Below are 13,387 nucleotides of genomic sequence, written 5' to 3' on the forward strand. Positions count from 1 at the left end.
ATCCAACTGTTCGTGACCCCATGGACTGCAGTATGCCAGGTCTACCTGTTCCTCACTATTGAAGCCTAGTTTGAAGGATTTTGAGTATTACCTTCCTAGCATATGAAATGAGTGCAATTATACTGTAGTTTGAGCATTCTTCAGCATTGCCCTTCTTTGTGATTGGAATGAAAACTGACCTTTTCCAGTCCTGTGGCCACTGCTGACTTTTCCAAATTTGCGGACATATTCAGTGCAGCACTTTAACAGCATCATCTTTTAGGATTTGAAATAGCTCAGCTGGAATTCCATCATGTTCATTAGCTTTGATTGTAGTAATTCTTCCTAAGGCCCATTAGACTTCATCCTCCAGGATGTCTGGGTCTAGGTGAGTGACCACCCCATAGTGGTTATCCAGGTTATTAAGACCCTTTTTTGTATAGTTTTTCTGTGTATTTATGCCACCTCTTCTTAATCTCTTTTTAATGGTTATCTGAATTAAATTTGCCCATTCCCATCCATTCTAGTTGCCTGATTCCTAATATATTGATGTTCACTCTTGCCATCTCCTGCTTGATCAATTCAAAAATATAGTTCAATTTACCTTGATTTGTGGACTTAACATTCCAGGTTCCTATGCAATATTGTTATTTACAGCATCGGACTTTACATTGTCCACCAGACATATCTATAAGTAAGTGTCATTTCCACTTCAGCCTAGCCTCTTCATTCTTCCTGGAGCTATTTCTCTGCTCTTCCCCAGTAGCTTACTGGACGCCTTTCAACACAGGGGACTCATCTTCTGGAGTCATATTTTTTTGCCTTTTCATACTGTTCATGGGGTTCTTGAGGCAAGAACACTGAAGTGGCTTCCCATTCCCTTCTTCAGTGGGCCGCATTCTATCAGAACTCTCCACCATTACTTGTCCATCTTGGATGTGGAGGTAAGAGCCACTGAGTCTGCAGACTGGGACCTTCACGTGTTTTACCACGGCTGCAAGCCCAGAATTTCAGCTCTTTACTGCTCCAGAGAAGATAAGCACAGAAGATGAGTGCATGTTCTTTTATTCTTCCGTCTTGGCACTGAAGCTGTAACCCACCAAAGAAACATACCCGATGTCCAAGAACAAAAGATAAGCCACAGCGAGACAGTAGGAGGAGTGCAACCACAATAAAATCAAATCCCATACTTGCCAGGTGGGCGACCCACAAACTGGAGAACAATAACACCAAAGAAGTTCTCGTACTGTTGCAAAGGTTCTAGGCCCCACATTAAACTTCCCAACCTTAGGATCCAGCAAATGGACTGGGAATCCTCAGGAAATCTGATTTTGAAGGACAGTGGGATTTGATTACAGAACTTCCACAGGACTGAGGGAAACAGAGACTCTCGGAGGGCACAGTGAAAAGCTGGTGCACACAGGACCCAGGGCAAAGGGGCAGTGACCCCTAATAGACTGAGCAAGACTGGCCTGCGAGTGTTTGAGGGGCCCCTGCGTGGGTCAGCAGCAGCCTGCAGCAGGGCCTGGGGCACTGCCCTCAATTATCCTGGGAGGTGCATGTTGGCATAATTCCTTTTGGAGGTTGCCAGCAGCCCTGCCATAGAGCCTTCAGACTCAGGCCAAACTAACAGGAGGGAGCACAGCCCCAGCCATCATCAGACAACTGGATTAAAGGTCCCAATGACTCAGCCATTAAAAATAAAGAAATCCTGTCATTTGTGACAACATGGAAGGACCTAAAGGATATTATACTAAGTGGAAAAAAAAAAAAGTCAAAGACAACAAAACAGAAATAGGCCAATAGTGGCAGTGATAAAAACTTGTGCTTGCCAGAGAGGAAGGGCTACAGAATGAATGAAAAGTGTGAACAGGATTAGAGGTAAAAACTAGCAATTGCAAATGAATCCTAAGGATATAATATACTGCATAGGGAATATAGCCAATAATATTGTAATAACTTAGTGTGTTGTGTAGTGTATAAAAATATTGAATTACTGTATTGTTTCCAAATCTCATATAATATTGTAAGCCAACTATACTTCAATTTTTAAAAAAAAGAAAAAAAAATTCTAGGTTAAGAGGATTCTTTTTTCATGGTTAGTCTGGTTAGAGATTTGTCAACTTTGCAATTTAACCGGCATCTGCAGTGGTTCAGTTTGGTTCTCAAGTCCTTTCCTGTGCTTCAGTGGATTGTTCCATTAATTCCATCAGGGTTAGCTCAGACTTATTTATGTTTATGGACCCCTCTCAGGAGCTCTCTTCTCTTGCTCATTCCTCTCCATTACCCCGCCTTCTCTGTACCCTTTAGGGCCCCTTACATCATCTGCTGGATACAATATTTTCTGCTTATTTATTTCTCAGTAATTTAGCTTCCCATCCTGCGAAGCAGTTTCTGGAGCTACCCTCATAGATAAGTGCTGTAAGAAAACACACACACACACACACACACACACACACACACACAAAGGGAAATCTCCCAGAAGTTTATGGTTCACAGGATATCTGTTCTGTAACTCCTCTGGCCAGGAAAATGGTTTTATCTTGAGCTTTTGGGGCCTGTGATATTCTGCACTATTGATGTCATCTTCCTTTATAAAACCATCTTCTATGGTTTTCACCCTACTTCAATAACTGCCCCAGCTCTGTCTTTAAGTGACTCTCTTGTCAGTTCTATCCCATTTTTCTATACCCTCCAATTTCCAAAATGCAATAGATCTGTGTTTGCACAAAACTGACCCTCCCTTAAACTTTTCTCCCATATTCCTATTTGAATAAACAATTTCCTGGAAATATTTTCAAAAAGTGTAGTCTTTCCTGCTGAGTAAATTCTTTTATTTCATCATGAGCTACCATTGCTTACATTTAAAGTCATTCAGCAGGAAGTCAGCAAGTGAACCAGAAATTTGAAATATTGCCAAAGAGAGTAAATGAAGAGATAACCAATAGGTAAATAATTAGGCATATATTTGTGTACTTACTATTCTTAATATACTTGCAAAATTATTGTAGTTTTAGTACAATTTTAAATGTGTTCTTAGCAAAAAAAAGTATCTGCAATTGGTATCAATCTTCAATAGTATTCTCTAATATTAGGCACAAATGTTTACAAAATTAAATTGACTATTTTAGACAAGAACTTTGAATGCTCTAGTCTTTATCTTATGAAAGAAATTTACTCCCTAAACAATAAAAAAACTTGCTTAATTTAAAATTATTGATAATAATAGTGGTGAGAGTGGGCATCCTTGTCTGAGAGGGAATGCTTTCAGTATTTTTACCATTGAGAATAATGTTTGCTGTGGGTTTGTCATATATGGCGTTTACTATGTTGAGGTACGTTCCTTCCATGTCCATTTTTTGAAGAGTTTTTCATCATTTTAGTGGTGGTTTATTCAAATATTGAATATGACAATAAAATAAATTTTGTTCTGTTAGTATATATGGGTGCAAAATACGCTTTTCCCTTCACATTTGTGATTGATTCCACATTCCTCAATTGCTGTCAGAAGATTATTATGTGTGTATTTTATTCCATGTCATTTCTTCTTAAATGTCCAATAATTCAGAAAACTTTTATTTCCTAATTGGGCACAATCAATGATATTACTAAAAATACTAAAGTGTGAAAGTCAATGATAATTAAGAGCTTTACAATACAGAAAGGTGAACTGAGAATTCCTGTGTTGAAATTATAAGAGAAGAAAATACTAACATTGTACTTGGTAAGAAAAAAAAAATAAATGGGAAAGAGAAAAATAGAATGAATGGAAAGTGCAATTTTATACACAGCTAAAATATAACACACAATGCTTTAAGCTTAAGAAATGTCAAAATCCATATTATAAAGCAATTATCATTCAATTCAAAATAAATTTTAAAAATGTAAAATTCTTTCTGTTGGTGATAGTTGAATCCTCTTTTTTTTAAAGTTCTTCCCCAACAAAATTTGATTTCACCTATAAGAAACTACGGATCTCCCTGCTGCCTCAGAGGGTATAGAATCTGCCTGCAGGAGATCTGTGTTCAGTCCCTGGGTTGGGAAGATGCCCTGAAGAAGGGAATGGCAACCCACTCCAGTATTCTTGGCTAGGAAATCCCATGGACTCAGGAGCCTGGTGGGCTACTGTCCATGGGATCACAAAGAGTCAGACATTAAGCAACTAACTTAGTGACCTATCACTTCATTTTCATAGGAACCTATAGCATCTTAATTTCATTTAAATCTTTATGAAGATAATATTCCAGCACTAACCTATGACCAACCTAGATAGCATATTAAAAAGCAGAGACATTACTTTGCCAACAAAGGTCAATTTAGTCAAAGCTATGGTTTTTCCAGTAGTCATGTATGGATGTGAGAGTTGAATTATAAAGAAAGCTGAGCACTGAAGAACTGATGCTTTTGAACTGTGGTGTTGGAGAAGACTCTGGAGAGTCCCTTGGACTGCAAGGATATCAAACCCATCAATATGAAGGGAAATCAGCCCTGAATATTTATTGGAAAGACTGATGCTGAAGCTGAAGCTCCAATAGTTTGTCCACCTTATGAGAAGAGCTGACTCATTGGAAAAGACCCTGATGCTGGTAAATATTAAGGCAGGAGGAGAAGGGGACGACAGAGGATGAGATGGTTGGATGGCATCATTGACTCAATGGACATGAGCTTCAGCAAGCTCTGGGAGTTGGTGATGGACAGGAAGGCCTGGCATGCTGCAGTCCAAGGGGTAGCAAAGAGTCAGGCATACTTGAGGGACTGAACTGAAATGATTCTAACACACTTCTAAAATTAGAACATAATATCCTACTTTTTATTTTAATCTTTTGGAGGATAATATTCTAAAATTAATATATCCAGTAGCTTAAAATATCTTAGTTGATTATGGTTTCTGTGAACATTTTATAGCATACTATTGACTATATTTTACGTTTTGCTATTATATATAAAATAAATTCCTTACTGGCAAAAAAAATCTGTTATTCATCTATGTACCTTGAATAATGCCTATCACAGTGTCTCGAGCACAGTAGAAACTGCATAAAGAACTAAATGTGAGTAGACCAGATTTTTTAGGGCATTTGATACATACATGTCACAGAACTGTCTTCTTTCTGACTCTGGGTCCTTACAGTGCCCCTTGCTGCACTACTTGGGAGCATTCTTCTTTTAATTACTTGTAGTAATCCAGGCACCAAGAAAAGAGGAGATATGAGAATGAGGAAATTCTTAAAGAGGTGTGAAAGTTTCCTTTTGATATTCTTTAGATTGTTAAAATATGTGATAATCATTATGACTTTTAAAGAAATAATAGAATTTTATTTCTTCTAATGCCTGATGCCTCTTACCCAGATCCTCTGTACAGATATGCCAAAACAATGCTAGTACCAAGTTCCATAAGCTGAAATTAATTGATACATATTTATTAACATCTTACATTTCAATAGGAGATAAGATATTATACAAAAACTCAAATGAATATAATATGGTAAGTAGAGAAAAGTTGGGGTTTTTTTTCCCAGTTTATAAAAACTGATACTCAAACTTGCCATCTTAGAACAGTGTGATCAAAAATTACAAAGTCCAGAGGAAACACATCTTGATCACCAAAATCACCCTGTGGTCTGGACAGTGACTGTATGAAGGAAACATATATTCATTAGTATTAGTATACATCAACAGATAGGCTATAAGAGAAAAACTGTTTAAATCATAAGGACAATTAAAATCCCTGTATGTTGCCAAATGAAGTAATTAATTGTGTAAAAAATATTTTTCTCTTACATATATTGCAGTGAAGCTGCTTTTTTATTTTTAAGATTGTTTTAAATTTGTTGTTGTTGTTGTTGTTGTTGTGGCAAGTTGGGGAGAAAGGGGAACCATTATATAGCCAATGAGTATGTCTTAGTTTTTGGTTAGCCTGCATCCCTGATCCATGAGCTTCACTGATGCTTGACATGTTTTGTTTTTCTCCCTTTCTGTAGAACAGGGAGGGTGAAAGGGCTGGATCTGTGTATTTCCATTCTCTGCAGGTAGATTAGGCTCCAATCTCCTGTTGGAAGCTCAAGGGGATTCTTCTCTGATAATCACTAGGAGGGCCTGGTAGGCCTTCAGAAGGTCACACTTTCGAAAGTGCTAGGACTCTCCTATGATCCTGTCTTAGAATTTCAATTCTCAGAATTCTCTCCATTGCACTTACCACAATTCATCAATTACCATTTTCTACTCCGGCATTGGACAAGGAACAACAGACTGGTTCCAAATAGGAAAGGAGTACATCAAGACTGTATATTGTCACCCTGCTTATTTAACTTATATGCAGAGTACATCATGAGAAACACTGGGCTGGAAGAAGCACAAACTGTAATCAACATTGCCGGGAGAAATATCAATAACCTCAGATATGCAGATGACACCACCCTTATGGCAGAAAGTGAAGAGGAACGAAAAAGCCTCTTGATGAAAGTGAAAGAGGAGAGTGAAACAGTTGGCTTAAAGCTCAACATTCAGAAAACAAAGATCATGGCATCTGGTTGCATAACTTCATGGGAAATAGATGGGGAAACAGTGGAAACAGTGTCAGACTTTATTTTGGGGGGCTCCAAAATCACTGCAGATGGTGATTGCAGCCATGAAATTAAAAGATGCTTACTCGTTGGAAGGAAAGTTATGACCAACCTAGATAGCATATTCAAAAGCAGAGATATTACTTTGCCAACAAAGGTCCCTCTAGTCAAGGCTATGGTTTTTCCAGTGGTCGTGTATGGATGAAAAGCGCCAAAGAATTGATGCTTTTGAACTGTGGTGTTGGATAAGACTCTTCAGAGTTCCTTGGACTATAAGGAGATCCAACCAGTCCATCTTAAAGGAGATTAGTCCTGGGTGTTCATTGGAAGGACTGGTGCTGAAGCTGAAACTCCAATACTTTGGCCACCTTATGCAAAGAGTTGGCTCATTGGAAAAGACCCTGATGCTGGGAGGGATTGGGGGCAGGAGGAGAAGAGGACGACAGAGGATGAGATGACTGGATGGCATCACTGACTCGATGGACGTGAGTTTCAGTGAACTCCGGGAGTTGGTAATGCACAGGGAGGCCTGGCGTGCTGCAATTCATGGGGTCAAAAAGAGTCAGACATGACTGAGTGACTGAACTGAACTGAACTCCAGCATTGGGTCTGCATGTGAGTTTCTGCTCCCATAAATTAAGGTTCTCTTTATCCATCTGTCTCTTCAGTTTTGGCATCAGCAGTTTAATCAGTGACTCCACTTCTCTGACAGTTCTAAGAAGGATTGTTGGTTTATCACTTTGTTCAATTTATTACTTGTGTTTAGGGCAGAAATTAAAAGACACTTACTCCTTGGAAGGAAAGTTATGACCAACCTAGATAGCATATTCAAAAGCAGAGACATTACTTTGCCAACAAAGGTCCGTCTAGTCAAGGCTATGCTTTTTCCAGTGGTCATGTATGGATGTGAGAGTTAGACTGTGAAGAAGGTGAGCACCAAAGAATTGATGCATTGAACAATTCATCAATTGTGGTGTTCTAGAAGACTCTTGAGAGTCCCTTGGACTGCAAGGAGATCTAACCAGTCCATTCTGAAGGAGATCAGCCCTGGGATTTCTTTGGAAGGAATGATGCTAAAGCTGAAACTCCAGTACTTTGGCCACCTCATGCGAAGTGTTGACTCATTGGAAAAGACTCTGATGTTGGGAGGGATTGGGGGCAAGAGGAGAAGGGGACGACAGAGGATGAGATGGCTGGATGGCATCACTGACTCGATGGACGTGAGTCTGAGTGAACTCCGGGAGTTGGTGACGGACAGGGAGGCCTGGTGTGCTGCGATTCATGGGGTCACAAAGAGTCGGACACAACTGAGCGACTGAACTGAACTGAACTGAGAGACTTCTAAGTTCCTTTGCCTGGACTGGAAACCAGTGGTCCTGAATTGGTTTCTCTCTCTGTGTCTCTCTCTCTCTCTCTCAAACACACGCACACAAACACAAGGCTTTCTTCATTTTCCATCTCCTTTTAATATCTCCTTACATTTGGGAGGGAGTAGGGATGTAAAAGATGATTGAGAACTTTCAGCATATGACTGGGTCTTGTCAGCTATGTACTTTATTTCAGGATAAAAACTCTGATAGCAAACACTTTGTATTTTAATATCAAACTGACCCACTTTTAATTTCCAACTTGAAAAGATCTGACTGCCCAAATACAAAGAGTCAAATATTGAAAGAGATTCTGGTTTTCAACAGAAACTGTGTCATTTGTTACTTAATCACCACACCCACTAAGGTTTTCTTTATGATAACCTTGCTCCCAAGTATACCTGTTTTTTCTCAGGTCAGTCTCACTATTTTAACTCCTCCAGAAAATGAACTGGTTTCCCTCTGGAAGAGGCTATGACTAGGCTGTGTAGTGTGAAGGATCTCTAGCCTTCACACTGCCTCTTAAACTACTTACAACTACCCTTCCTCATTGTAGCCATCTCTTTCGTTCGCCCTAACTCCCAGCAGGACCTGATGTTCCAATTCCTGAGGCCAAGAGGAATTCTGTAATGAGACTCAGAATTTTTCTCAGTTTGCACCACTAGTGATTAAGAATTTGGATTTCTCAGGTCAGATAACCCAGGTCTGTTAATTCATTTACCACTATTCCATCTACATTCTAGCTTCCAACTTCGTTGCTCTTCTCTGCCTTCTAGTTTTCTCCACCACTGGAGTTTCACATCCTTAAAACAATCCCTTTAACATTTTTTTCCAGAATTTTGTTACACTGTGAAAATAGATACCAGTATACAATCCATCATTTTAACTGAAAATCCCTACAATGCTCTTACTAACATATAATCAAGGTATTAGAGCAAATGCACTCCACCCATGAAAGAGTGCACCGCAAATTTAATTTCACTAAGGACATTTAATCTACTAATTCTGCTAATAAGTCAAAATGTTAAAAAGTTGATCAAGAAAATTAGAATCTCAAAACAAATAATATCATTTTTTTTCAAAAATAAGTCTACCTCTTTAAAAGAATAAAGAGGAAATTGTGTTAAAGAAAACTTGTAGAATGCGTAAACTACAAAACATCATAAAGTATTTCCTGATTTGTTTTCCCAAAATATTCCCTGTGTCCTCCAAGAAGAGAAATATGGTTGTTAAGACTCATCAAATATGCCACTTAATCCCACAGGCAAATATAAGATGTGGCTCTAATATTTTCTGTTTTTTTGTGTTTATGAAACTATAAAGTACAATTAATCAGAATGCAATAAAAATATATTAAGTGTGATTTTGCTAGCTTTTATTCTAGCAAAAAAGGAAAGAATAATTATCTTTCCTTCCTAAGTAAACACTTTGAAATTTTGGAATATATGATTAATTGAAACTTGAGATACCAATGAGTATAACACTGGCTATATTGCTAAAGTTGTCAGAAGATAAAGTTTATATTTAATAAACATGGCAAGACATAACCGCTTGACTGTAATAGTTCTAGCAGGTAAGACTCTTACAAGCTCGGAGTGCTCAGACGCTAAGTCGTGTTCAACTCTCTGCGATCCCACGGAGTATAACGCTCCAGGATTCCCTGCCTATGGGATTCTCTCCGCAAGAATACTGAAGTGGATGCCATTTCCTTCTCCAGGGAACCCCCCAACCCAGGAGCAAACCCACGTGTCTGAAGTCTCCTACATCGGCAGGCAGATTCTGTACCACCAGCACCACCAGGGAAGAGTAACATGTTCTGATGCATACTCAGTCACTGTGTCACTCAGGCTTGCCTGACTCTCTGAGACCCATGGACTACAACCTTCCAGACTCCTCTGTCCAAGAGTTTTCCAAGAAAGAACGCTGGAATAGTCTGCCCTTGCCTCCTTCAAGGGGTCTTCCCTACCCAGGGATCAAACCTATGTCTCCTGCATTGGCAGGTGAATTCTTTACCACTAAGCCCCCTGAGGTGGTATGTAAACTCATCAAACAGTAGACATGTTTTTCCACAAAATCTTAATAGTCTAGATACTGTGATTTATATTAAATAAATTTGGTAAGTTGGTAAGGCCTGAAAAGGATTGCTTATCATAGAAACGTGGCAGATCCAGGTCTCAGTGATTGCCACGAGCAACACTGCACTGAAGAGTAGCATCAGTGTGGTGTGCTCAGCTGCTCAGTCATGTCCAACTTTGCGACCCCATGGATTGCAGCCCATCAGTCTCCTCTGCCTGTGGGATTTTCCAGGCAAGAATACTGGAGTTCTTGCCATTTCCTCCTCCAGGGGATCTTCCCAACCCAGGGATCGACCCTGCATGACTTGTGTCTCTTGCATTGGTAGATTCTTTACCACTCGGCCACCAGGAAGATCCAAAGAGTACATATATATTACTTTATAAATTATAAGGAATTCCAAAGTGTAATTATTTTTATTCATAGAAACAGATCTATGTGGAAAAAATATATATAATCATTCCTAATTTACAATGGAGGAAACTGATACTTAAGGAAATTAAAATTCTTATTCCAATGCTCTATACAAAAAATGACATCTTGGTTTCTTCTACAAAGTTTCACTTCCCTGATCTGCTTCATATATATGATAAAGACCCTTTTATGTTCTTTTTTAAACTTCAAGTATTCACTACCTTGTTTCTTCCCAATTATTTCAGAAAATCGTCTCAAATAAAAATAAATAATTATCTACCTGCCTGCCTGCTACAGTATTTTGTTAGTAGAGGAACTGAGACACCATAAGCTAAGCAGCTTCTTCAAAGTCACACAGTAAATATACAGTTAGTATAGTAACATGTAAATGTAAGAATCTCCTTCCCTGTTAAATATATCTCCTTTAAATTTGTAATCAATGAAAATGTCTTATTATATGCCTTCCACTGGGCACAAATATAGCCAGGAATGATAGATATGAAAAATAAGAGTCAACTAAATTATATAGCATGATTACTAAACACAAGGTTTATATAGAGTTTTCATATGGATGTAAGTAAAAGACCTCATGCTTAAAGCATAATTGTAGTTATCTCTTTAATAAGATGTTAAAATAAACGTGATTTTAAAAATACTTCTATACACATGACAATAAAATCTGCAGCATTAATAAGTTTAGCCCTTGGCAGCTTAAATTTACTATTCTTTTCAAATGTATGAGAATATTAGTAATTTTAACATTACTTTAAAATGGTATATATATTTGATAAACATATTTGAAGAGGACAAAATTGTTACTTTAAATTTAAATAAATAGATACACTTGTGAATCATGCAATTGATTATGCTTTGCAGTTTCTAATATAATCTCAAATGAATATGCTTTTTCTTTCCCGGTTATTGACTTTCAACTAAATAGCCAGCATAAATTAAACAGTTTCAGGTGAACAACTGGATCTTAATTTCTTCATTTGACTTTTAAGTACATGTATTTAAGATTATTTAATTAAATCTGCACTGGTGTCGTAAATTGACAAACATGTACTCTGACAGCTTAATGGAAATGGAATTACGTCCAATAAAAGATTCATGTTGATGTATGGCAAAGCCAATACAATATTGTAAAGTAATTAGCCTCCAATTAAAATAAATAAATTTAAATTAAAAAATAAAAATAAAAAACAGCAAAAAAAAAGTGAAGTTGGAAATAAGCTCATTCTGCAGAAATTCTAGGAATAACTAAAATTAAAGGCTTTTGATGACATCTTGGCATTTGGAGGAGCAGAGCCTAGAAAACATAAATAAACCTTTGAATCCTTCTGTGTACATTTACTAAATGTTTCAACAACTCTTTAGAGAAACAAAGTAAGACATTTTAGAGCTGTATTTCCTCCAACGCCTGATAGAGCCATTGTGCTTGACTTGAATATCAGACAGGACTTCTACAGCTTTCCTCTGAACATTAACCTTGCTGTACTCCTGGTAAGCAAAGCACACGAAACAAGCAACCAAGCCCTCTAGAGCACTAGCATGTGCTTCCTCCCCACAAGTGATTTCTAAGGAACAATAACACAAATTTGTGTGAATTTCCTTATTTTCTTTGGGTACCAGATCACTTCCAGTATACAATCAGGTGGTTTGACACTCATTTGAATTATGGAACTCAGACTTTCTGTATCCCCTATGGAGTAAACATTTAAGCAAAGAGTGGGGACTATCATGTTGTTTCTTGAACTTACGTTTTCTTTCCTATTGCTTATTAAAATCTTGCATACAAAATGTGAATGAACTCTCATTCACTGGCCCTCTCCCACTCCTGCTTTCTCATATACACACATATATGAACGTACCCCAAGTTTCCTGAAGACACAAGAGTTGAGTCACTACTCATTTGGAGAACTAGGTCTCATTCAGAGATACCTGTCCAAATATCATCTGTGCATTATCATGATATGAATTATGTCACAGAGTTTTGACATATAGGTCAAGAACATAAGCACAAACAATTCATTTCAGTCACTCAGTTGTGTCTGACCCTTTGCAACCCCATGGACTGCAGCACGCCAGACCTCCCTGTCCATCACCAACTCATAGAGTTTACTCAAACTCATGTCCATTGAGTTGATGATGCCATCCAACCATCTCATCCTCTGTCGACCCCTTCTTCTTCCTCCTTCAGTCTTTCCCAGCATCAGGGTCTTTTCAAATGAGTCAGTTCTTTGCATCAGATGGCCAAAGTACTGGAGTTTCAGCTTCAGCATCAGTCCTTCCAATGTACACCCAGAACTGATCTCCTTTAGAATGGACTGGTTGGATCTACTTGCAGTTCAAGGGACTCTCAAGACTCTTCTCCCAACACCACAGTTCAAAAGCATCAATTCTTGGGTGCTCAGCTTTCTGTATGGTCCAACTCTCATATCCATACATGACTACTGGAAAATCATAGCTTTGACTAGATGAACCTTTGTTGGTAAAATAATGTCTCTGCTTTTTAATATGCTAGCTTGGTCATAAGTTTTCTTCCAAGGAGTAAGTGTCTTTTAATTTCATGGCTGCAATCACCATCTGCAGTGATTTTGGAGCCCAGAAAAATAAAGTATGTCACTGTTTCTACTGTTCCCACTGTTTCCCCATCTATTTGCCATGAAATGATAGGACTGGATGCCATGATCTTAGTTTTCTGAATGGTGAGCTTTAAGCCAACTTTTTCACTCTCCTCTCTCACTTTCATCAAGAGGCTCTTTAGTTTTTCTTCACTTTCTGCCATAAGGGTGGTATCATCTGCATATCTAAGACTATTGATATTTCTCCCAGGCTGATAGAATAGTCACCAATTGGAACATTCATGGTCACCACAGCAGAGCTCTAAAGGGTTTAATCTCGGAAATGCAATGCTCAACCAGAAGTGCCATACATCACCTCTCCCAGAGCCAGCAACTTGGCTATTGCCCAACAAAAGGAGGCCAGTCT

Source organism: Bubalus kerabau, chromosome 1 (genome assembly GCF_029407905.1).
Source record: "Bubalus kerabau isolate K-KA32 ecotype Philippines breed swamp buffalo chromosome 1, PCC_UOA_SB_1v2, whole genome shotgun sequence".
In the NCBI taxonomy this organism is placed as follows: Eukaryota; Metazoa; Chordata; class Mammalia; order Artiodactyla; family Bovidae; genus Bubalus; species Bubalus kerabau.